Source organism: Miscanthus floridulus, chromosome 4 (assembly GCF_019320115.1).
Source record: "Miscanthus floridulus cultivar M001 chromosome 4, ASM1932011v1, whole genome shotgun sequence".
Classification (NCBI taxonomy): domain Eukaryota; kingdom Viridiplantae; phylum Streptophyta; class Magnoliopsida; order Poales; family Poaceae; genus Miscanthus; species Miscanthus floridulus.
This window is the reverse complement of record NC_089583.1, coordinates 99,433,709-99,460,238: the sequence shown is the minus strand read 5'-3', so window position 1 is coordinate 99,460,238 and position 26,530 is coordinate 99,433,709. Positions and strand designations below refer to the sequence as shown.

At 46.4% G+C, this 26,530-nt stretch overlaps 1 long non-coding RNA gene across 1 annotated transcript; it reads left to right on the top strand.

The window, feature by feature from the left end:
• The first annotated feature begins 2,865 nt into the window (after positions 1-2,865).
• Positions 2,866-3,852, top strand: LOC136552296 (uncharacterized). The gene is made up of 4 exons (XR_010782792.1): positions 2,866-3,017; positions 3,112-3,308; positions 3,394-3,567; positions 3,640-3,852. It is a non-coding gene; the product is annotated as an uncharacterized lncRNA (long non-coding RNA).
• Positions 3,853-26,530: the final 22,678 nt, after the last annotated feature.

The window sequence follows — 26,530 nt, the reverse complement described above, 5'->3', positions numbered from 1 at the left end:
AAAGGTGTCAAAGTGACAGACCCTAAACCGCACTTGAGGACTGGTGCCGAGGTTCGTGTTCAGATAGATGCTCTCGTGCCCAATGAAGAAGGTGGTTTTGTGGGATATGGTGAGGAACATATGTGGACTCATAAATCCTGGCTTGACGAGGCTCCCCTATTTCGATGACCCTTCTTCTGCCACATAACATTGAGTAATGCACACTGAAAAGAATATCGCCGAGGCACTTTGGGGAACTCTCATGGACACTGACAAGTCTAAGGACAACGTTAAGGCTAGAGTGGACCTAGCGACGTTGTGCGATAGACCGGAATCAAGCGATGCAGCCTCCTAAGTGGCCGAAACAAGAACTGGAAAAGGCCTAAGGTCAATTTCATCTTGCAAATCGATCAAAGGAGGAGGTACTAAAATGGATGGCAGATGTTAATGTTTCCAGATGGATATGCAGCGAATCTTAGCAGGGGAGTGAACTTAGGCACTCTGCGAGTCAACGGGATGAAGAGTCATGACTACCACATATGGATTGAGCGGCTTCTTCCGGCGATGGTCCGAGGCTATGTCCCTGAGCATGTCTGGCAAGTGCTGGCAGAGTTGAGCTTTTTCTTCCGCCAGCTTTGTGCCAAGGAAATATCTCAGGACCGTCTGCTCAGGACTTGGAAAAAGCGGCACCTGTGTTGCTCTGTAAGCTGGAGAAGATCTTTCCACCCGGCTTCTTCTTGCCGATGCAACATCTGATTGTGCACCTCCCGTCCGAGGCACGTTTGGGGGGCCCGTGCAGGCCCTGTTGGTGCTATCCAATCGAGAGATGTCTAAAGACTCTTCGCAAAAAATATACAAATAAAGCCAGAATTGAGGCTTCCATTGCAGAGGCATGCCTTCGGGAGGAGGTGGCAAACTTCACAACTGCTATACTACAAGCCGAACCTTCCTAGCAATCATAATCCACCCCCTCGTTACAATACTGGCGGAAAATGAATCGACCCTGAGCCTTTTCCAAGGCCAACTCGGCAGCGCAAGTGGATCAACCCCAAAGCTATTGGGAAATGAAGAGTGGCGCAGTATCATGCTATATGTGTTGAATAACCTTACCGAGGTGCAGCCGTTCATCAAGTAAGTTCTCAACGAACTTATTTCAATATGCCGTCACTATTCTGCATCCAACCCCATTGATTCTCGTTCGGACAGGGAATTTGTTCGTGAATTCTGGCATCAATCAAGGGATCCTACCTCGCATGAACAAGACACCCTTGTTTCGCGGGGTGCGGGAGCGGGGAGGCCTGATTTCATTTCTTGGTTCAAACAAAAGGTAATGTCCAATTTAGCTCGTACGTTCGATCGTCCAAGGTGATCGTACGTTTGATTAATATAACGATCTATCATGATTCACCTTGCAGGCCCAGACCGATTCGTCCATGAGCGACGAGTTGAAACAGGTTGCAAACGGCTGTGATGTTAGGGTGAAGTCATTTACCGGCTATGACGTGAACGGATATCGCTTCCACACAACAAGTTACGAGCAGATTCGGCCCAAACGAAAAACCACAAATAGCGGAGTTTGTACGTCGGCACTGATGGCCTCGACTATCATGGTAGAGTTGAGGAAATCTATGAACTCTCATTTTATGGAGACGAACCTCTTAAACCTGTCATGTTCAAATGCCACTGGTTTAATCCTCGATCAACGAGACGAACCCCTCATCTTGGGCTAGTGGAGATTCGAGAAGATTCCATCTATCCTGGAAAAGATGTCTACATTGTGGCTCAACAGGCCGTGCAAGTGTATTATACTCGATACGCCAACCAAGACAAAGAGGATCTTAAGGGTTGGGCTATTGTGCACCAGGTATCTCCACATGGTAAACTACCTGCCCCAAACGATGATGATTACAACTTCAACGCAAACACATATGATGGACAGTTCTATCAAGAAGATGGGCTACCAGGCACGTTTGAGATAGTCTTACCCGAAGCAATCGAAATGGAAGTAGACAACGAAACGGTTGATGACGAGGTCGATGGAGATGTGGTGGTAAATGCCAAGGACATAGCAATGCTTGAGCGATTACTTCTAGGCAATGACGACGATGACAACATAGAACCTTCGGATAGTGTTGCCCATTTGGACAATTTTGACAGTGATGATGAGACCTATGATCCCAATCATGAAGATTATTCCTAATACATGTAATACTATGGTTTTTTAATTTATGTTTTGTTTATATATTTTGAATCTATTTCTAATATATGTACTAATTAGTCTTGTTCATTCTTTGTGATTGCAGGTGATTGGACAAAGATGGCGAGCAGACGATCCACGCCGTGACACGCCCCTCGGTTTACGGGAGAGACCGCCCTCTCCTTCGAGGTGAGGGGTCATCGTCCGGGTAGCGTCCGCAGGAGGTGACGAGAGGAGACCAGGGGCAGCCACCGCAGGAGGCAGTGGTCTCCTCCCTCGACACGTGACGAGGTGCTGGAGGAGGAGCAGCGTGACAGGCCACTGGCTCGTCCTCGTCGGAGGAAGAGAGGGGTCAGCAGACGGGCGAGGGAGACGAGGCGCTCGAGGGCGAGGGAGGCGAGGCGCCTCGAGGGCGAGGGAGGCGAGGCGCCTCGAGGGCGAGGGAGAGGGTACCGCTACCCGGAACTCTCTACGAGCGAGGTCCCAGCGAGCCTCCCTCTGGTTCCGCTTCCTCACAAACCGCTCAGTGATTCGGCCTATGGCAAAGAGGTAAGTAACTATGGATGTTATCACAACTACTTCATAAGATATGTTGGAAATCTTAAGAGAAACTGATAAATTTTCTTAATCACTTGTGCAGGGCCTGGTTGGTTTTGTCGGGTACTCCAGCACGCACCCCCGCAGCATCCTTGGTGTTTTGTGCAGGAAATGGTACCCCGGCATTGTGCAACTGTCCGAAGAGCCGGTGGTGCGGGAGCCGGCCTCCAACTGGGACAGGTACGCGCTGGTCACGGATGACACTTACCGCAACAAGCAGGAGCGAGTATTGGCGGAGTTTTGGGTAAGTCTCTCTCGCACAACATTGCTTAATACATCGCATTCATTGGTTAAATCTTTTATTGAAATAATGAATGGATACATGGTTTTGTATGCAGAAATATTTCAAGGCCGAAGAAGGACTTGAGGCCCAGGCGGATCGGGCGGCTGCCGCAGCTTGTAGGAAGTACGTCACCGAGATGCACCACCATGGGCGCGTCCAGGCCCACATAGACTACTACAGGTCGGTACTTAGGCAGTCCTCCCCAAGCCTCAAGCAAGACGGATTACGCTGACCCGGGACCAGTACCTTGAGGTAGGCGAATAACATTCATAATGATTCGTTTGATATTAAGTAGGTTCAATTTCTTCTTATATGTCAAATACTCGATGACTTGTAGGTGATTCCCTGGTGGTGCCGATCGTATCCTGAGTGCTGGGCCATGATCGTGGACAAGTGGTTATCACAGGACTTTGTTGACACGCACGAGAGGCAGCGGGAACAGCGTCTGATGAGGCAAGGTCCAACTCACCATCAAGGCAGTCGTAGCCTCCCCGGATACAAACAAGCATACGTAAGTGATTTCTTTCATTTATTTTGACGCTCAATTCTTTGATTTCTCACCATCTTCCCGTCTTTCTCGCAGGAGGCTGCGCACCCGGGCGAGGAGATCTCGGAGTTCTCTGCGTGGGCTATGTCTCACATGGGCAGGGCGTCGTCCTCTGTCTCCTTCGACCCGGCTGCCCCGCCCCAGGTGTACTCCGACCCGAACGTGTACACTAAAGTCCAAGAGTACACGTCAACGGTAAGGAGGATCTATGGGGAAGATTACAATGTGCGCACTGAGCCCATTGATGCAGAGGCGATTGTCGACGAAATATGGTCGGCAGTCCACCGAGGGGGGGTGCCCGTGGTGGTAGATAATCGGTAGAGGTGCGCGTGATCTGGAACCAGATGGTGACACAAGGCGCAGAGACAACGATTTAGACAGGTTTCGGGCCGTCTGATCGACGTAATACCCTACGTCCTGTGTCTTTGGTGTATTGTATTGAGATGTATACTGTATGATCCGTCCCTGAGGGGGACCCCTGCCTCTCCTTATATACTCTGGAGGAGGAGGGTTACAAGTAAAGTATCCTATTTGGTACTATTACAATATCTAGCACAACTTTGTAATCTTGCCATGTACGCCTTGATCTCACGGGCCAGGCCACCTCGGATGGTGCGGCCCATGTACCATCTTGTGGTACCCGGGGGTATATCCCCCACAGCTAGTCCCCGAGCGCCATGTATTCTGATGCGACACGCCATTTCAACCTTCTCCGAACAGTGAGGCTTGAGTTCTTGACATCTCCGACCACCGTTGTCGCCGGAGAAGGAGGTTGTCCGAAGAATGTATGGTGCTCTTAAGAAAAAAGAAATAGATTTCCGTCCCAGGAAGTGTACCCACTTGTATTTCTGAAAAGAAATGTAAGTGCGTCTTGAAGCGTAGCATCTTTGATCATCAGAGGCATAGTGGTCGAAAAACAAGCACATTCACCGCAAGGTGAAGTGTGCCCACTTAGTCCCCGAGCCTGGTAGTAGGTGACTTAGGCGCGTGGTGCCAGGGTCTAAAAAGAATTCCCAGTTAAATTGAGAACCCAATCGTCGTATAGGCGATACGAGATGCGCCGACAGGTGCATCGTACCGATGTAGTCCCCGAGCTTGCTGGAAGGCGAGGTATGAGCCTTGTAGCAAGGTCTAAGTGAGAAAAAATATCCCAACTATATGCGAGTCGCCAGTCGCATGTAGTCGAGATGCAAAGTCCCCGAGCCATGGTCGGAGAGTGGTCGAGCAGTCCCCGAGCACAGGTCGAGGAGCGAGCGACGAAGTCCCCGAGCCGTGGTCGAGGCAGTCCCCGAGCACAGGTCGAGGAGCGAGCGACGAAGTCCCTGAGCCGTGGTCGAGGCAGTCCCCGAGCACAGGTCGAGGAGCGACCGACGAAGTCCCCGAGCCATGGTCGAGGCAGTCCCCGAGCACAGGTCGAGGAGCGACCGACGAAGTCCTCGAGACGTGGTCGGAGCTCAGCGGAGCTGCTCAAGATGTGGTCGACGTGGTCGGAGCTCGGAGTGGTCTGGCGAGAAGTCCCAGAGCACGGAGTGGTCTGGCGAGTCCCCGAGCACGAGCGTGGTCTGGCCAGAGTCCCCAAGCACGAGCATGGTCTGGCCAGAGTCCTCGAGCACCGTAGTGGTCTTGGCGAACCCTGAAGCATGAGCTCGCTGATCGAACTGTGTTCCTGAAAAATAAACACCGAGAGCGGTAATACATGATGGTGTACGAAATATATTGACCTCTCTATAGGAGGTGAAGTAAACACCTGGTGTTCGGTTGGCGATGAATTATACTTGGTGTAATATTCGAAAAATAACATTAGCTGTATTTAGCCCTTTTGTTATGTAGAGGCGTAGCGCGATGTGTTAACCTGTCCTGAAGAATGCGCCAGCCCTGGGCTGACCAACATCTCGTAGCGCGAGGTACGGAACACTGTCGCGCGTAGAGTGCCAGTGTTACCAGGGAGCGACTGCCGACTACCCGTAGCGCAGAGGGCGGACTCTCATGCACGCGTGGGGTGGAGCCGGAGACAGTGCCGGCTCTGGGATTCTCAAGCAGGAAGGAAAACGTATCGGCGAACCGTTGTAAAAACTTATACATGTTTTGGACTGTATGTATGGAGAAAATTCGACGCGGAGCGCACCCTAAGGGTGGTCGGCGGAGGTGTACGATGATCGAAGAAATTTTCAATTAAAAATAATACTTAGCTTTATTGACGACCGGTGGGTGTAGTCGGTGTGTTGCGATGTTCGAGAGATGGCTTGACGTGTCGTTGGCGATGAAGTTGTCTAGTCCTCGAGCCTTTTGACCTGTCGTCATGACTGTGGTCGCGATTGTCGTAGCGCCGTTCTTCGCGGCGATCATCATTGCGACGTAGTCTTGTGGTCGAGGTGTCGACGTGGTCGGAGCTCGACGGAGCTGCTCGGGACGTGGTCGACATGGTCTGGTGGTCGAGGTGGTCAGAGCTCGGCGGAGGCCATCGAGCGGTGACGACGAGTCGACGGCGAGGGACATCGGCGAAGGCCGTCGAGCGGTGACGATGAATCGACGGCGAGGGACGTCGGCGAAGGCTGATGAGGGCAGCGACGGCGAGTGGCTCGCCATGGATATCGGCAAAGGCCGCCGAGTGGTGACGACGAGTCGACAGCGAGGGACGTCGGCGAAGGCTGATGAGGGCAGCGACGGCGAGTGGTCGGCGAGGGCTGACGAGAGCAGCAACGGCGAGTCGTCGACGAGGGCCAACCAGAGCAGCGGCGGCTAGTCATCGATGAGGGCTGACGAGAGCATCGGCGACGAGTTGTCGACGAGGGCCGACAAGAGCATCGGCGGCGAGTTGTCGACGAGGGCCGACGAGAGCATCGGCAGTGAGTCGTTGGTGAAAACGACCTCGGAGGTGGTTCCGAGATCGGATCTGCTGTCGCAGGGGCTGGTGTAGCAGCGATGAATCGTCGTCGTGGACCGGGATGGATCTCCACGAGATTGACGACGAGAACGCGTTGTTGATTTGAGGTCCATCTGGCTCGCCATGGATCAAGCGCACACCCCCTACCTGGCGCGCCACTGTCGACGAAATATGGTCGGCAGTCTATCTAGGGGTATGCCCAAGGTAGTAGATTATCGGCAGACAGATGCGCAAGCCCCAAACAAGACGGTGACGCAAGACAGACATGAGGTTTTATCCAGGTTCGGCCGCCAATAAGGCGTAATACCTACGTCCTGCGTCTGATTTGTATTGCTGTATGTTAATGAGAGATGTTTTTTAGAGGGGTCCCCTGCCCACCTTATATAGTCCGGGGGGCAAGGTTACAGATCTGGAAACTAATCCTAGTCAGTTACAATTGCCATATGTGGCCGAACAAGGATTCCTATTCTAACCGACCAGGATCCTGCTTGGTCGCCAAATCCGCCTTGATTCCTTGTGCGGGACTCCGATCAGGTGGACCGAGCCGCACGTTGTTTTTCGGGTGGACTGAACCCATCGATCCGGGCCAGCCCAAGCTTAGCCGTAAGGGTATAGGGGTTAATACCCCCACAACATTATAGGTATTTTATGGAAACTACATGCATAAATATATCTACCTATGAGTCCTACTAGTATAGGTCGAGTAGTTGCTATGCTCAGAATATCGGTAGCGTGAGTAACCTACCATTACTCACAAATAGGTGATAATTATGATCACTCATGATAAAGTGGTGGAAAGGAAAGTGGTGATCGGTCAGGGATATGGTTTGGGTACTAGTGAGTGTAAGAGGTTGTGTCCTACGGCCAATAGGGCATAGCTTGGTTACACTTTTTCTCTATCTATGACAATTAAGGACCGGCTGTTGCATTGGATGCTAGGTGAGTCACAGACTTATTGTCCCGAGCACATACTTGGGTATGGGCGTAGGGAAGACTCGTTGCTCTCTTATCATAGATTTGGCTCTTTCTGGATTGACTGATTAGAGGCAGGGATGGTGGAGGTTCTTGCACAGCACTGAGTCTAGGACTTAGGAGTGGGGGCTTGGAGTCCAAGTTTGGACGGGGACCTAGACACCTGGGACAGAAGGGTGATGGGTTAGTCCTACTTGTGCCTAGGGTACAAGCGGGGTGTGTGTTTTGGGAGTACCTAGATAGGGGCATTGATTCGTGAATCGCTAGGAAATCCGGTACGGTTTGTCTAAACTCTAGCACCGTAGTAAGAACTAGAAAATGAAAGGCAATGAAATGGAACTGATTGCTCAACTCTTGCTTGAAAGTAGAATAGGTGCTTACATATACTGGTTAGATCATAAACTAATATGGTTGTTAATAATAACATAAATAAGGACTCACTATTAGTATTGTTTTATGCAAAAAGAAAACCCAGCAAACCATAAAGCTTTACATATCCATTAGAGTCAGGAAATTATTTCCCCTAGATGGATAAGTCTTGTGAGTACATCATGTACTCAGGGTTTACTTACCCCTATTGTAGGTAATGCATGAGGAGTGTGGATGATTCATCTAGTGGGCACAGATGGATCCTTGTTCCTTATCGCTAGATGTTTATTTTTAATTTCCGCTGTTTAATATTTCGCACTCTGATATTTGGCAATGCAATAATAAATTTCTAAGGACTCTAGATGTATGAAATGGATTAAGTATTGTAACTCGTTCTCATTATTAGATCCTTGGGAAAAATGTGGATCTTTCGGGTTCTCCCTTGGGGTGTGCTCGATGGATTCCGCCCGCTATAGCTTACTTTCAGGGTGCTTTGTGTCTGGTGGAAGACAAGCGTCTCCGTAAGTATGTTATTTCATGCGGTTCTACCACACTTCTCCTATAAGTTCTTGAGATGCTTACCTTCGAGATTTGACATATTGATCACTATTCTAGTGAGGAGTGGTTTAGACACCATGACATCAAACCAAGTGTTGGGAGATGTGATGACCGATGACGCCTATAGAGATGATGATGAGAAGGAAGAAAAGAGGGAGAAGAAAGATGGATGAAAAGAAGAGTGTGGCATTCAAGGCCACATCATCCAAGGGCAAGGCAAAGCAAGAATCATCAAGTGAAGATGAAGACTTAAGCTTTAATGAGATGGATGATGAGAAGATGGCTCTCTTCGTGAAGAGATTTGGCAAGTTCATGGTGAAGAAGGGCTACATGCTAGAAGGAAGAAGTCTTCATCCAAGAATAAGGAAGAATCAAGAAGGTGCTTCAAGTGTGAAAGCAAGGATCATATTGTTGCTCAATGCCCATACAATAGCAACAATGATGATGATGATAAGAAGAGCAAGAAGAAGGACAAAAAGGAAAAAAGAGAGAAGGACAAGATGACTTTCAAGAAGAAGAAGAATGGTAGTTCATATGTGGTCACTTGAGATAGTGATGCTTCCTCAAGTGATGATGATGATGATAGTGATGATGACAAAAGCACCAAGAAGAAGGCTCTTATAAGCATTGCTATCAATGAGAAGTATTCTCTCTTCGACACTCCATCATGCTTCATGGCTAAGGCCACTAAGATACAAACTTGTGATGATTAGTGTGATGAGGAACATGAGAACAAAAATGAAAATAAAAGTGATAGTGATGATCATGAACCTACTAAAGATGAACTACTTAACATGTTAGATGATGCTAAGGAACATTTTAACATTAAGAGAAGAGAATGCAAAAGCTTGTGTAAGGAACTAAAAGCCCTTAAGCAAGCCTTTGATAAGCTCAATGCATCTCATGAGAGACTAGAGGAAGCCCATGAGAAGCTTGGCAAGGTTCACAAGAAGCTTGAGAAAGCACATTCCTCTCTACTTAATGAGCAAAATGAGAAGGAACATGTTGTAACATGTGACAAAGGCTTAACTTGTGATATAATTGATGAATCATTTTATAAGCCTATCATTGTTGCTCCCACTAACCCTTCTTGTAGCACATCCACTTCTAGCTCATCTAGTAGTGATGGTTTCACTTGTGATGCTTCACTAATGGTTGAGAATGAGACACTCAAGAAGGAGGTAAAAGAGCTCAATCACACCTAGGCTAAGGCCTATGGTGGTGAGGATCGCTTGCTTATGTGCTTGAGTAGCCAAAGAGCTTCTCTCTACAAAGAATGGATTGGTCTATACCCCCAAGAAAGGTAAAGCGGCCTTTGCTCCTCACAAGACTAGTTTTATGAAGAACAATGGTTGGTTTTGCACAAATTGCAAGCAAGTTGGTCATGTAGAGCAAAATGTGCATGAAAAAGAAGTCTCAAGCCAATGTATCCTTAATTAAGATTGATTCTTTTTATGTGCTTACCAAGGGTACTAATGGTGTGAAGGCTAAGTTCATTGGTGCACCATGGATGGGCTCAAAGAAGAAAGCCATTTGGGTGCCAAAGAGCTTAGTAACCAACCTTCAAGCACCCAAACAAGTTTGGGATATCTAAAAAGAATTGATCTTCTTTTGTAGGTCAATTACAAAGCCGAAGGAAGGCATTGAGTTATTGATAGTGGGTGTACTCAACACATGACCGGTGATGCAAGAATGTTCAACACAATCAATACCAATGGCAATGATGGTTATGACAGTATCCTATTTGGTGACAATGGCAAAGGCAAGGTCAAAGGGCTTGGTAAGATTGCAATATCAATGACATGAGCATTTCAAATATGTTGCTAGTAGAGAGCTTGAACTTTAATTTGCTATCCGTGGCTCAATTATGTGATCTTGGATTCAAATACATATTTGGGGTAGATGATGTAGAGATCATAAGTGTAGATAGCTCCAATTTGATCTTCAAAGGCTTTAGATATGAGAATCTATACTTGGTTGATTTCAATGCTAGTGAATCTCAATTGTCAATATGCTTGTTCACTAAATCTAGTATGGGTTGGTTATGGCATAGAAGGCTTTGTTATGTTGGAATGAAATAATTGAATAGATTGGTTAAGCATGACTTGGATAGAGGTTTGAAAGATGTGTGTTTGAGAAGGATAAGCTTTGTAGCTCTTGTCAAGCTAGAAAACAAGTTGGAAACACCCATCCTAAGAAAAGCATAATGAGCACTAGTAAGGCATTTGAGTTATTGCACATAGATTTATTTAGGCCAACACAATACACTAGCATCGGTGGAAACAAATATAGCTTTATGATAGTGGATGACTATACAAGATACACTTGGGTATTCTTTCTAGTGGACAAGAGTGATGTGTTTGCAACATTTAAATCATTTATCAAGGGCATACACAATGAGTTTGAAATAACCATCAAGAGAGTTAAAAGTGACAATGGTAGTGAGTTCAAGAACACAAGAATTGATGAGTTGTGTGATGATTTTAGAATTAGATATTGTCACACCCAATTTTAAGGATAAAATTGAATGCATAAAACTCATATGTGCCCAGGGATCAGTCACACACATAAGTTGACAAATTACATAGAGTATCATCACGGTGTTTCTTACATCACGAATAATACCATCACATAGTCTTACACAACACAGCGGAAAATAAAAAGGTAGCTCTCTTGTGGTAGCTCCAACACAAGGATGGTCAACTGGTTGACCACAAGCCTAAAAGTCCTCTAGAAACTCCTCATACTCGTTGACATATGTTACCCATCTAGGATTTTTATCCAAATATTGAAAGTAAACAAGTGTAAGTACTTTCCGTACTTAACAAGATCACATGGGGTTATGAAAGCTCAAAAAGGATGACTCTGGTTTACTGCGGTTAGCACTTTTAGTAAGTCAAAATTTTATCATCAACTATTATCAAGTTATGCTTAAGCCCCCAATTAAACCCACATAATCAGATATCAGAATCATTTGAATCATATTATCATCTTAGAACATCATAAATGAACAACAATAATTAACCAGTTATTCTGTGAGTTTTCTGGGCCACTCGTGACCGTGAGCACGGCTGTTATAACAGTTTATAACACTCTACAGAGGTTGTGCACATTCACTGTGAGTCGTGATTCCCGTATGCCCAGGTTAATTACTTTCATATCACTGTCAAGGTGAGCAGGCAGGGTACACTATGAAGCCATTTCATAGGTTTTGCTAACAAGTTAGGGCTGCTAGGTTTCCTTGGTAGGCAGATGTAGGAACCCCTCTTCTTATGGCACAAATCCTTCGTGGCTATACACATAAGAACAGGGGCAGTCCTATACCCAACATGGCAAGCCCTTTTTGTACCATAAAGGTAACCTCTAACAAGCTAGAAAAGGTCATATTACTAAGCTAAAGTTAGAGCCATGTGACCCTCACGGTTGCACTGTCAGTCCTAGCTTTTGTCAGCAGATAAGTCCTTATGGAGGGCTGAGAGCATCATGATCAAAAGTCATTTGCTCCTTCGCCCTATAATTTAGTTATTTAAAAGCAACTTTTACCTTTTACTTCCATAGAACCATTATTCATATTTGGATCATGTACAGTTACATTGAGCACTAGCAACTACCCATGTGCATATAACCCTTAGGAGTCAAGGAAAATAGGATATTCAACCACTAGGATGTCCTTACGGGTATCAAAGTTAGACACATGCAAATGCATAATTAATAAATGGTGAATAGGACATCAAGGTAGATCCCATGCTATACTTGCCTTGGTTAACAAACTCCTACTGGTCCTGCTGGTCATCAAAGAACTCTTGGTCTCCAACGTTCTCCTCACCGTCTGAACATGACCAACACGGCAACATACAACATTTTAGGAACATTCATGCAAAGCAAACAAACCTATAGTTAGAATAGTACACCAGCAATATATAAAACAAGATAAAATGTTTATGAAAATATTCTATGTCTCGCTACGATCACGTCAATGCAAAGTTCACGAAAATCGGAGCTAAAACATGAAAGTTATGATTTAAATAAGATTTCCTATAGCAAATTAATTAAGTAAACCTAACTATGAAATTTAAAAGTTGCAAACATGGTTAATAGTGGTATTAACACATAGATTATGCAATTACGAAACTAACGCAAGTGGAATGGGTCAAATCAGGAGTTCAAACAAAGTTTTTATGAGCAAAACAAATCTAGTGGCATTTCGGTAATTAGAATTAACTATTTTTAGATTTAAATATAATCAAATCTGGGATTAATTAAAACTGGCCGAGGATTGCAGGGTTCAAAAAGGCAAGACTTGGGGGTCTCTTTAGCAAAATGACCCACGAAGGGGTATCAGCCACCCTAGGGCCGTTGATCAAGCGATGGACGGTAGAGAAAAGATGGGTGGGAGAGAGAGAAAGGGGTGCTGCCGCCGGAATAAAGGCCGGCGCGGCGGCGGCCATGAATGGCGGTGAGAAGCTCGCCGACGCATAGGAAACGAGGCCTATGGACCCTGTTTCGACGAGCCAAAAGCACTAGGAGAGAGAGAGGAGATGAAGGCGATCTTGCCTAGGCCTAGAACATGGTCGGAGGACGTAGCCGACATGGTGGTCACCATGGCCGGCTGTGTGAAGATCCATGGCGCTAGCGGATTGGGCCCTAGAGGCTATGAAACATGAAATTAAAGGCATAGGGAGAAGAAGGGGAGCAAGGGGGTCTCACCGTGGAGGAAAACAAAAATAGAAACAGCTTAGGGACGGCGGACCACGCGGAGAGACGGACGGCGGACCTCGGTGCTCCTGTGCGGTGGTTGTGGCATGCGTGTGCATGGGCGAATGCAAGAGTGTAGCGGGGGAGGTAGTGGGGAGGGCGGCGACGGGGTCTGGACCTCCTTTTGTAGAGGCCGGGGAGCGGGGAGGACGCTCCCACGACGTGAGGCGGGCGCGGCAACGGTTGTGGCCTTGACTGGCACGGGACACAGGAGGTGGGTGACGGCGCTGACATGCGGGCTCAGGGCCATCAGTGATAGAGAAGGAGGGAGGGGGTGCGGCAACGGTTGCCAGCTCACCCGGTTGGGCCAGCCCAGGAAGAAATTGGGAGGAGAGGAAAGAAAAAGAGAAGGAAGGCCAGCGGGCTGACGGGGAAGGAAATGGGCCAGTAGGCCAAAATGAAGAAGGGAGGGGAACAAATAAATTTCCTTTTATTTTTCCAAATCAAATTTCCAAATTCATTTTCTAATTGATTTTTGAATCCTTTTGAGTTTAAATCAAACCACTCAACATATTAAATACAATGCTGCAGCATGAGTGCATCAACATGTATCTATCCTTATGATTTATTTTTAATTTCACAATAATTATTATTTTCCTATATTTGAATGCACACATAATTGCATAAATAAATCAAATTTAACTATTTTAAAAGAATACAAATTTTAGGGTGTTACAATATCAATTCTCGACCAAGTATATTCCACAATCAAATGGCCTTGTTGAGAGGAAAAATAGAACCTTGATTCACATGGCAAGATCTTAAGTGAGTACAATGTGAGTCAATCCTTTTAGGCTGAAGCTATCAAAATGGCTTGCTATTGTAGCAACCGCTTATATTGTCACCCATTGAAAGAGAAGACGCCCTATGAGCTCTTGAATAGTAGAAAACCCAACATTGCATATTTCTGGGTCTTTGGTTGCAAATGCTATATCTTGAAGAAAGGTGCTAGATTAGGAAAGTTTGAGAAGAAGTGTGATGAAGGATTCTTGCTTGGATACTCAACCACTAGCAAAGCATATAGAGTTTGGAATTTGGCAAGTGGTATCCTTGAAAAAGTGCATGATGTTGAATTTGATGAAACCAAGGGTTTACAAGATGACTAATGAGAATCTTAAAGATGTTTGAGGCATTCAACATTCAAATGCCATGAAAACATGGGTGTTGGTGACGTGAGGCCTAAGCATGTGATTGATGATGAAGATGATCAAGTGCAAGTGCTCTCTAACTCAAATGTGCAAGTTGACACTAATCAAGCAAGTACAAGTGCTCTCATGACAATGTGCAAGATCAAGTGGCTATTACATCATCTCAACCCAATAATCAAGCAAGTGCAAGCAATGTTCCAATACTCCAACCAACTCATATTGCAAAATATCATCCATTGGACACTACAATTGGTGATATTTCTAGAGGTGTGCAAACTAGATCAAGAATGGCTTTATTTTGTGAGCATTTCTCATTTGTGTCATCCATTGAACCAAAGAAGATAGAAGAAGCATTAAAGGATGTTGATTGGGTGAATGCTATGCATGAAGAATTGAATAACTTCACAAGAAATCAAGTATGGAAGTTAGTGGAAAGACCAAAGAACCACAATGTGATTAGAACCAAATGGGTCTATAGAACCAAGAAAGATCAAGATGGGATACTAATTAGGAACAAAGCAAGATTGGTAGCACAAGGCTATACACAAGTTGAAGGCCTTGACTTTGGAGAAATATATGCCCAGGTTGCTAGATTGGAAGCAATTAGAATCTTGCTAGCATATGCTTATGCCCACAACATCAAGCTCTATCAAATGGATGTCAAGAGTGCATTTCTCAATGGCTACATCAATGAAGAAGTTTATGTTGAGCAACCTCCCGGTTTTGAAGATGATAAGAAGCCCAACCATGTGTACAAGTTGAAGAAGGCTTTGTATGGCTTGAAGCAAGCACCTAGAGCATGGTATGAGAGGTTGAGGGATTTCCTAACTCTCAAAGGTATTCATGATGGGCAAGGTTGACATCACTCTTTTCACAAAAAAGATTGGCAAAGACTTGTTTGTGTTGCGAATCTATGTTGAAGACATCATATTTGGATCAACCAATTAAGACATTTATGAAGAGTTTGGAAAGATGATGGCTAATGAATTTGAGATTTCCATGATTAGAGAGTTAAGTTACTTCCTTGGTCTTCAATTCAAGCAATTAAAGAATGGTACATTTGTGAGTTAAGGCAAGTACATCAAAGACATGCTCAAGAAGTTTGGCATAAATGAAGCAAATGCCATTAGTACATCAATGGGAACAAATGGCAATTTGGATAGTGATGCAAGTGACAACATGGTGGATCAAAAGTTGTATCAGTCTATGATTGAAAGCCTACTCTATGTGACCGCATCAAGGATGGATGTCATGTTTAGTGTGTGCATGTGTTCAAGATTTCAAGCCTCACCAAGAGAAAGTCACTTGAAGGCTATAAAGAGAATATTGAGGTACTTAAAGCATACACAAAATGTTGGTTTGTGGTATCCTAGAGCAGGCAAAGTTGGAGCTAGTTGGTTACTTCGACTCAGATTATGCGGGATGCAAGTATGAAAGGAAGAGCACCTCGGGCACTTATCAACTATTGGGAAGATCACTTGTTTTATGGTCATCAAAGAAGCAAAATAGTGTTGCATTATCAACCGCCGAAGCCAAATACATATCCAGCCGGTAGTTGTTGTGCACAAATACTTTAGATGAAGGCCACCTTGAATGACTTTGGAATCAAGTTAAAGAAAGTGCTATTGCTTTGTGACAATGAGAGTGCAATCAAGCTCACCAACAATCCGGTTCAACATGAAAGAACAAAGCATATTGATGTCCACCATCATTTCATTAGAGATCACCAACAAAAAGGGGACATTTGCATTGAGAGTGTGGGCACCAAAGATCAACTTGCCGATATATTCACCAAGCCATTGGATGAGAAAAGGTTTTGCAAGCTAACGAATGAGTTGAACATATTGGATTTCTCAAATATGTGTTGATGCACCCCCACTTATGTGACATGCCTCTCCTTTGAAAGCAATCCAAGGTAAAAGTTGATTGGCATGGCATACATCCTATGCTAAGGATATGTTTAGTGCATCTAGTCATTCCTCATGTCTTATAGGCTTATTCATGAAAATCAAATGAATTTGATGCTTGTATAGTACCACTATTGCTTCTATGCTTGACTTGATCTAGTGGTAGTATATGTGATGTTTGTGTGCTTGTGACCTAGTGTTTGATCTAGAAAATGAGCTATAAGTGTTTAACTCAACATGGTACAAGATAACCCTTGAAATGAGGTGTGAAGAAGCTTGTCCTTAGATCAAACCGAGTTAAATATCTTTTGCAAGTGTTTTAGATTGGACCAATTTTGGGAAATGATCCTCACCCCATTGATTGAGATTGATAATCTTAACCTATCTAAAATTAAACCTTTGTGGTCATTGATGACAAAGGGGGAGAAATTGGCATAAAGATAAGGTTAAATGACAAAAGGGGAGAACTTTGACATAGGGGGAGAAATATGACAAAGTAAGGGGATCAATTAAAATTTTGAGCACACAGTAGGGGGAGCAAGCTCATAAACTTGATTGGTGCATTTGAAAGTGCATTTCATATGTTTGCTTGCATATCACAAGTTTTTAAATTAATATCCAATGCTTGTGTGGTGGATGCTAGTTGTAGGTTTGATTGATGAAATGAAAAACTAGCATGCATAGGTTGAGTAACTAGACTTGAGTTTATTTTAATTAGACCCTTCCTTCTAATGTTGATCTCATGAGGTATTCTAGTTTTTGTGGATGTCTAGTTACCAATGGTGCTAAGGATGATACATTTGGTGCACTCCGATTGGTATCACGCTTCAAAGGTCCATCTCTTATACCTTAGCATCATTTGGTAGATATTACTCTCCCACAACTCAAATCCATGCATATGTGCAATCTTCAATCCAAACTCTTAGCACATATGTAGGGAGAGCTAGTGCTACCAATTGAGGTTCATGAAACTTGTCCATATCCTTTTACATAGTAAATATGCTTGGGCAAGAAACATGGATTCAATCGAATTTCAATTCACATCTTTGTGAAAGGGTTGTCATCAATTACCAAAAAGAGGGAGATTGAAAGCTCTAGTTTGGTTTTGGTGAATTGATGAAACCCTAAGTGCTAACCTAGTTTATCAAAGTGATCATGAGATAGGTAGTACATTCCAGGTGGTGAAGCAAATGGTGAAGATCATGATGATGGTATGGACATAATGATCAAGTGCTTAGACTTGAAAAGAAGAAGGAGAAAAACAAAAAGCTCAAGGCAAAGGTGAAACTTAATAGGAGCTTTTTGATTTGGTGATTGGGACACTTAGCGAGTGTGATCACATTTAGGATATATGGTCATACTATTAAGAGGGGAGCTCTTATCGGATAACTCGATCATCTAATGCCACTAGGTGTTGGAAAACTTGCATATACATTTTAGGCCTAGTGTACATTCGGTGAGTGTCGACAGAATATCATCAGTAGTCCACCTGAGGGGTATCCCGTGATGGTAGATTTGTCGGTGGGGGTGTGCATAATCAGGAACCGGATAGTGACACAAGGCGCAGAGACAGCGATTTAGACAGGTTCAGGCCGTCTGATCGACTGTAATACCCTACGTCCTGTGTCTTTGGTGTATTGTATTGATCTAGACGAACCAAGTAGCTTGTCCGCTAGGGGACCCCTGCCTCTCCTTATATACTCTAGAGGGGCAGGGTTACAAGGAAAGTAGCATATTTGGTACTATATAATAACTAGCGGTGCACGCCGAGCAGCGCCATGCATGCCTTGATCTTGTGGGCTGGGCCTGCCCCTGGTGGTGTAGCCCATGTGGTCTGTCTGTGGGTATCTGGGGTCATACCTGCCACAAGCTAGTCCCCGAGCCTAACAGTAGGTGATGTAGTCATGTGGTGTCAGGGTCAGAAAGTAGAAAACCTAGCCAAGCGGGCAGCCAGTCCCCAGGCATAGCCTTGAGATGAGAACAAGCACATTTACCACAAGGTGAAGTGTGCCCACTTAGTCCCCAAGCCTGTTGTAAGATGAATAATGAATCTTGTAGCAGGGTCAAAGAAAAAGAAGTCTGAAAGCTTGCTGACACCATCTGATATGCGTGTATCAAGACCCCAGACGTGCTACCCAAGATCAGCACCCTGATCCGAATGGCATGGAGCAACTTGATAGCGCATCAACAAGACGTAGCAAGATCCGACCAGCAAGGGAGTCCCCGATATAGCTGGCACTGTCCGAGCACCGAAGAGCGAGGAGTCCCCGGTGTCACTGGCAATGAGCAAGCACCGAAGAGCGAGGAGTCCCTAGTGTCGCTGGCGACGACCGAGCATCGAGGAGCGAGGAGTCCCCAGTGTTGCTGGCGATGATCGAGCACTAGGGAGCGAGGAGTCTCTGGCGTCGCTGGCGATGGCCGAGCATCGAGGAGCGACGAGTCCCCGGTGTCATTGGCGATGACCGAGCACCGAGGAGCGAGGAGTCCTTGGCATCTCTGGCGATGATCGAGCATCAGGGAGCGGGGAGTCCCCGGTGTCACCGGCGATGACCGAGCACAGAGGAGTGAGGAGTCCCCAGCATCATCGACGATGACTGAGCACCGAGGAGCGAGGAATCCTCGACATCGCTGGCGATGACCGAGCATCGAGGAGCGAGGAGTCCCTGGCATCGCTGGCGATGATCGAGCACCGAGGAGCGAGGAGTCCCCGGCGTCATTGGCGATGATCGAGCACCGAGGAGTAGGGAGTCCCCGGCATCGCTGGCGATGACCGAGCACCAAGGAGCGAGGAGTCCTCGGCATCGCTGGCGATGACCGAGCATCGAGGAGGAGGAGTCCCCAGCATCACTGGCGATGACCGAGCACTAAGGAGCGAGGAGTCCCCGGCATCGCTGGCGATAACCGAGCACCGAGGAGTGAGGAGTCCCCGGCGTCGCTGGCGATGACCGAGCATTGAGGAGCGAGGAGTCCCCAGCGTTGCTAGCGATGACCGAGCATCGGGGAGCGAGGAGTCCCCAACATTGCTGGCGATGACCGAGCATCGGGGAGCGAGGAGTCCCCGGCGTCGCTGGCGATGACCGAGCACCGGGGAGTGGGGAGTCCCCAGCATCGCTGGCGATTACCGAGCATCGAGGAGGAGGAGTCCCCAGCATCGCTAGCGATGATCGAGCACCAAGGAGCGAGGAGTCCTTGGCATCACTGGTGATGACCGAGCACTGGGGAGCGAGGAGTCCCCGGTGTTGCTGGCGATGACCGAGCACTAAGGAGCAAGGAGTCCTCGGCGTCGCTGGCGATGACCGAGCACCGAGGAGCGAAGAGTCCCCAGCATCGCTGGCGATGACCGAGCACCGAGGAGGAGTCCTCGACGTCGCTGGCGATGACCGAGCACCGAGGAGTGAGGAGTCCTCGGCGTCACTGGCGATGACCGAGCACTGAGGAGTGAGGAGTCCCCAGCATCACTGGCGATAACCGAGCACCGAGGAGGAGTCCTCGGCATCGCTGGCGATGACCGAGCACCGAGGAGCGAGGAGTCCCTGGCATCGCTGGCGATGACTGAGCATCGAGGAGGAGGAGTCCCCAGCATCGCTGGCGATGACCAAGCACCGAGGAGCGAGGAGTCCTTGGCATCACTGGCGATGACCGAGCATCGAGGAGCGAAGTGTCCCCGGTGTCGCTGGCGATCACCGAGCACCGAGGAGTCCTTGGCATCGCTGGCAATGACCAAGCACCGAGGAGCGAGGAGTCCTTGGCATCACTGGTGATGACCGAGCACCGAGGAAGAGGAGTCCTCGGCGTCGCTGGCGATGACCGAGCACCAAGGAGCGAGGAGTCCCCAGCGTCACTAGCGATGACCGAGCACTAAGGAGCGAGGAGTCCTCGACGTCGCTGGCAATGTCCGAGCACTGAGGAGCGAGGAGTCCCCGACGTCACTGGTGATGACCGAGCACTGAGGAGTCCCCGGTGTAGGTGGTGATGTTCGAGTACCGAGGAGTCCCCGGCATAGCTGGCAATGTCCGAGCACTGAGGAGTCCTCGACGTAGCTAGCGACGTCCGTGCGGTGAAGTGTGCCCACTTAGTCCTCGAGCACGAAGAATTCGAGCACCGAGGAGTAACCGACATAGCCAGCGATGAAGCACGAGCGACGAACAGTCTGGTCAACTAGTCGGCGATGAAGTGAGCATTGAGTAGAAGCGACCGGCGAACAGTCTGATCAACTGGTCGGTAATAGAGTCCATGAACCAAGCGGTCTGACCAATTGATCTGTGGAGAAGTCTGAGCACCAGGTGGTCCGATCACCTAGATGATGACCATGCAATACAACATGTAGAATGGGTAGTACATGATGTAAAAATATATGAACTCTGGAGAAAAATCAGCAATGGCGATGAAATAGCATAAATAGCTCGACGATTAGTTGGTGTGAAGATTTATGTAATATAAACCGCTCGAACAGTTAGTGTGTAGCTGAGTCTCCAGCCCTAGCTAGCCTGTTAACCATAACGCGGGGCGCGGAGCTCATGCACGTGTAGGAGGAACATGCGTGACCAAGGAGCCACTGTCGACCACCCATAACGCAGAGCACGGAGCCCGTAGCATGTGTAGGGAGGAGCTAGAGATAGGGCCATCTCTGGAGGCGTCCGAGCATCAATGTGACTGTTCGGGGGTTCAGAAAATCGTTTGGAGAGCAAATATGGAGAACATAGCTCGGAGAAACATTATGGCGATTAATAAAGATTGGAGAATATTTAAAAGAATATTAAAGCGTGACTTAGCTTTAGATAGAACGTCTGGTCAGCGATGTATGGCGCTATCTAGTCGGCGTTGACGGCGAGCGCCTAGCAGGCGGTGAGTTGTTGGTGAAGACGACCTCAGAGGTGGTTTCGAGATCGGATCTACTGTCACGGGGGCTGATATAGCCAGCGATGAATCATTGTCATGGACCGGCATGGATCTCCACAAGATTGATGATGAGAACACGCTGTTGATTTGAGGTCCATCTGGCTCGCCATGGATCAAGCGCACACCCCTACCTAGCATGCCAACTGTCGATAGAATATCATCGGTAGTCCACCGAGGGGTATCCCAGGATGGTAGATTTGTCGGTGGGGGTGCACGTAATTAGGAACCGGATGGTGACACAAGGCACAGAGACAACGATTTAGACAGGTTCGGGCCATCTGATCGATGTAATACCCTACGTCCTGTGTCTTTGGTGTATTGTATTGATCTGGACGACCAAGTAGCTTGTCCGCTAGGGGACCCCTGCCTCTCCTTATATACTCTAGAGGGTCAGGGTTACAAGGAAAGTAGCCTATTTGGTACTATACAATAACTTGCGGTGCACGCCGAGCAGCATCGTGCACGCCTTGATCTTGTGGGCTAGACCGCCCCTAGTGGTGTAGCCCATGTGGTCTACCATGGGTATCCGGGGTCATACCCCCCATAGTGAGTAAGTGATTAACCTTTAAAAATGATTGTGAAAATGCTACTTGGAGTGTTAGCACATTTGGAAAGGTGATGAAAAAGGTGAAGAAAAGGAGGCATTGCCAGGCTCGGGGTGCTGCCACGGGGGCACTGTCATGCCCTATCTAGTGCACCACCACCCTTGTGGTCATGATTGGCAGAGGAGGCCAAGAGTAGGGTGCACTGGTGGGGCACCGCCACCCTATCCGGTGGCACCGCCACCCCTAGGGCGGTGCCCACCGAGACCCAGCAGCGAAGAGGAAGAGTGAGGTGGACACCAGAGCAACCGGTGTGCATCACCATGCATGGGGCGATGCACCGCCCCTAGCACCGCCATAAAAATCTAGAGAGCAGGGGAAAATAGGGAGCTCACCACCGTGGGCACTGCCTCTTTTCTCCAGAGACTTGGTCTCTCAGGTAGATTGGGTAGGTGGTCACCGACACCCTAGGGGCGGTGCCACCATGACCCTGTCCGGTGCCCCAACAGCTAGTTTTTAGCCATTAGAAAGTGACCGTTGGGAGGGGCACCGCCATGTCTGGTGCCAGGCACCGCCGTGTCTGGTGCCAGGCACCACCGTGTTCGGTGCCCTCGTAGAAAGCTACTCTAAAGGGGTAATGGCTCTATTTACTTGTGGGCTTATAAATAGAGCTAGTGGCTAGCTTTAGCCATGCTCTTGGCACTTCTAATAGCTGCATACACCCTTTGAGAGTTGAGCACACCACTCCACTCACTTGCACACTTGATTTCATCATCTTGAATGAGATTGGAGAGCCTCTAGTGCATTGCTTAGTGTTCTAGGATCTTGTGGCACTAGTTAGACGATTTGGGCTGGTGGAATTCTTGTTACTCTTGGTGTCTGCCGACACCTAGATAGCCCAGTGATTAGTGGATCATAGAGCGGAGGAAGGTGATTGTCTTTGGCTCCGATCATTGTGATTGTAAGGGTTTCTTGTGCCTTACCCGGTGGAGCGCCAAAAGCAACTCTAGTGGATTGCATGTGGCTTGTGGATCCTCATCTTGTGTTGGTTGTGTGGCACCCAGTTGTGGGTTAGGTGTGTGATGCTCATTAGCGCGTGAACCTCCAAGTGAGTAAATTACCACAACAGTGACTAGCTTGTCGGCAAGCAAGTGAACCTAGGAGGAAAAATTATTGTGTCTTGATTGTCTCCTCAGTATTCATTGATCGATCACTTGCCATGGCGGTATATCACTTCTACCTTTCTCCCTCATTACTTCATATTCACCTTGTGTAGTGCTTGTAGCTTGTGTAGCTCTTTAGTTGTAGTTATCTAGCTTGCTTTGTTCACCTAGGTGTAATTTAGCGACATAGCTCTTGTATGACATACTAGAGATCATAGAAATTAGAATTGGGTAGGTGGCTTGTAACCCCTAGTGTAGTGCTAGCGCAAAATTCGCTTAACCATCTTATTGACTAATCACTTGCTTTAGTGTTATTATAGAAATTTTTAATAGACTATTCACCCCCTCCCCTCTAGCCATTAGGACCTTTCAATGTTGTTGAGGTTAGCCACTAAGGCTTAGGGCTTTGCAACCCTTCCTTGTTCTCATGTCAAGAGGATTAATTCTTGAGATGAGGGGTGAGTTTACTAGCTTTAAGAGATGGTTATAAATCTCCTAGGGCTGCCACACAAGTTGGTAGGCTCCATGGCGACGCTCTAGCCAACTAGGAGCCAAGCTCCAAGAGTAACAAACACAACCACTGACCAAAACATGAACCAAGTGCTCTTTAGAGTTGGGGAATCAAAGGATCTGCTCTCTAATCAAGTTTGGAACCTTTTTCTCTCAAGGATTGATGAGGAAATCAATGGAGAAGCTTGGGAGTTCAAGGTCACCAATGGAGGAGAGAGAGAGAAGAGCACTCTTCTATTCTTTCATGAACTAAATGATCGTGAAGAAGGAGAGAGTCATTGGAAAGGGATGGGAAAGGTATAAATACCCCTCATCCCTAACAGTTAGTTAAGTCACGGTAGTGCCGCAGCTCAACTACGGCAATGCCACTCTATGGAGTGCCTCTCTCTAGGTGCAGCACTACCACACCAGGCAAGATAGCAAGGGTTAGATTGAAGTGTTGGCTATCTTGGCTGAGTAGCTGAGGATGCATGTGTAGGATTGAGCACTTGGTAGCATATGTTAGCTTAAGCATTGTGTCCTCCTTTATTGTACGATTTTTCCTATACTCGAATTCGAAATATAAAAGGAAATTAAACCTCATTTGAGTTTGAAGCCATCAACAATTATAATTGGGGGCTCCTCCATTTTCGTATAACATCTTCGATTATAGATTCCCTGCTTGTCATCTCGATAAATCTCATTAGTTCTCTAATTGCATAGTCATCATCACCAAAACCCATAAATGAGGCTTGATTGTACTTTCACGCACGTTGATTACCACGTTCAGACCTAGGCCATCGGACCTGCCATCACACTACACACAGGGAGGGTCCGACATGGTCTAGTAAGGTCTAGAGAGGGTAAAAAGCCTTGAACCCTAGTCTGATGTCCACCGTCGGACCCGGTCCATGATCCATTGCCGCCACATGTCGCGCTCGCGCTCACTTACCCGCATGGCACTTATAAACAGTGCACTCAGTCGGTTCGACACCCTCGCGAGCCCCGGTCTGACATGCCACATGAGCTCCTTGCAGTTAGGGTTAGCCATCGGACTCTGATTAGCTTGGTCCAATGCTCATGAAACCAGGGTCCAATGCCCCTGTTCACTTCTTCTCAAGCTCGATCACTCCTCCCTTGTGTATGTGAGCTAACTCCAAGTATTCCAACACTTGTGTACGTAAGTTAGCAATAATCTAAGCCAAATCCCGAGGGTGTTAGCACTCACTAGAATCTAAATGCATATGCAATGAGTTAGAACATCTAGTGGCACTTTAATAACCGTATTTCGATACGAGTTTCATCCCTCTTAATAGTATGGCTATCTATCCTAAATGTGACCACACTCGCTAAGTGTATCAATCACCAAAATAAAAAGCTCATATGGATATCACATTTGCCTTGAGCTTTTTATTTTTCTCTTTCTTCTTTTCCAAACCTGAGCACTTGATCACCATGGCCATCACCACCAACATGATCATCATCACTTGCTCCACCACTTGGAATGTGCTACCCTATCTCATGATCACTTAGAGTAAAAAGGGTTAGCACCTAGGGTTTCATCAATTCACCAAATTAACACTAGAGCTTTCAATCTCTCCCTTTTTTGTAATTGATGGGAACCCTTTCACAAATATATGAATTAAAATTTATTTGAATCCATGTTGCTTGCCCAAGCATATTTACCATGTGTAAAAGGATTTGGACAAGTTTCATGAACCCGAATTGGCAGCATTAGCTCCCCCTACGTATGTGCTAAGAGTTTGGATTGAAGCTTGTACATATGCATGGATTGAAGTTATGGAAGAGTAATGTCTACCAAATGATGCTAAGGTATAAGAGATGAACCTTTGAAGCAGTGATACCAATCGGAGTGCACCAAATATACCATCCTTAGCACCATGGTTAGTTAGATACCACTTGGAATTACTTGCAAAACACAAACACTAGATACATTAGTGAGATCAACATTAGTATCAAGGTTCTAGTACCACTTGTGAAAACAAAGCAAGGCATATCTAACAACCATCCTATGCAAGCTAGTTTATAATTTCATCAATCAAACTTACAACTAGCATACACCACACAAGCATGAGATTTTAATTTAAAACTTGTGCCATGCAAGCAAACATATGAAATGCACATACAAATGCATCAATCAAGTTTATGAGCTTACTCCCCCTACTTATGTGCTTCAAATTTTTAATTGATCCCCTTACTTTCATATTTCTCCCCCTTTGTCATATTTTCTTTATCTTCGTGTCTCTCTCTCTATCTTTGTGAATTACTTCTACCCCTTTGTCATCAATGACCATAAAGGTTCAATTTAGATAGGTTAAGATTATCAATGTCAATCAATGGTGTGAGGATCATTTTCTCAAATTTGGTCTAATCTAGAACACTTGCCAAAGATATTTAACTTAGGTTTGATCCAAGGACAAGCTTCTTCACACCTCATTTCAAAGGTTATCTTGACCATGTTGAGTTAAAGACTTATAGTTCATTTTCAAGATTAAACACCAGGTTCATAAGCCCACAAACATGTCATATAGCTACCGCTAGATCAAGTCAAGCAGAGAAGCAATAGTGGTACCATATAAGCATCAAATTCATTTGATTTTCATGAATGAGCCTTTAAGCATGAGGAATGACTAGATGCACTAAACAAGTCCTTAGCAAAGGATGTATGTGTCGACGCCTAAAATCCAACACCAGGAACACAGTGATCAACACCGGCGAGAGGCCTAGCATAGAGCAGATCCTGAGCTTCTCTCTGGGCTTTGGAAGGGCACCACCAAATCGAATGGTTGTGACCTTGGGGGGCGTGCCTAGTCAATTTGACCTATAATTGACTAAGGGAGCAAGATTGATCAGTAATTTAAGATGGAATATGCCGGTCGTTTAGTCTAGATAATTCCAAATGTGCGGCCAAATGGCCAATGAGATGAGGCTATTGACTAGAGAGTCGATATCCAGCATGTTCATGATGGATAATAACTAAAACAAGAATATCGGCAATCATCAGTTACTCGATTATATAGATCTAACATGTCGATCATCATAAAAGCATGCAAAAGATGTAAAAAGATAGACGTGAAAGTATATGATTTGATTGAGAAACATACTAGCTTTTAACCAAGACAAAAACAAGTAAAGAGCATGTAAACAGCCAATATATATTCTCAAAAGACAGGCTATCGGCTAAATAGCCGATTCCATGTGAAACAAGGGTCATAGCATG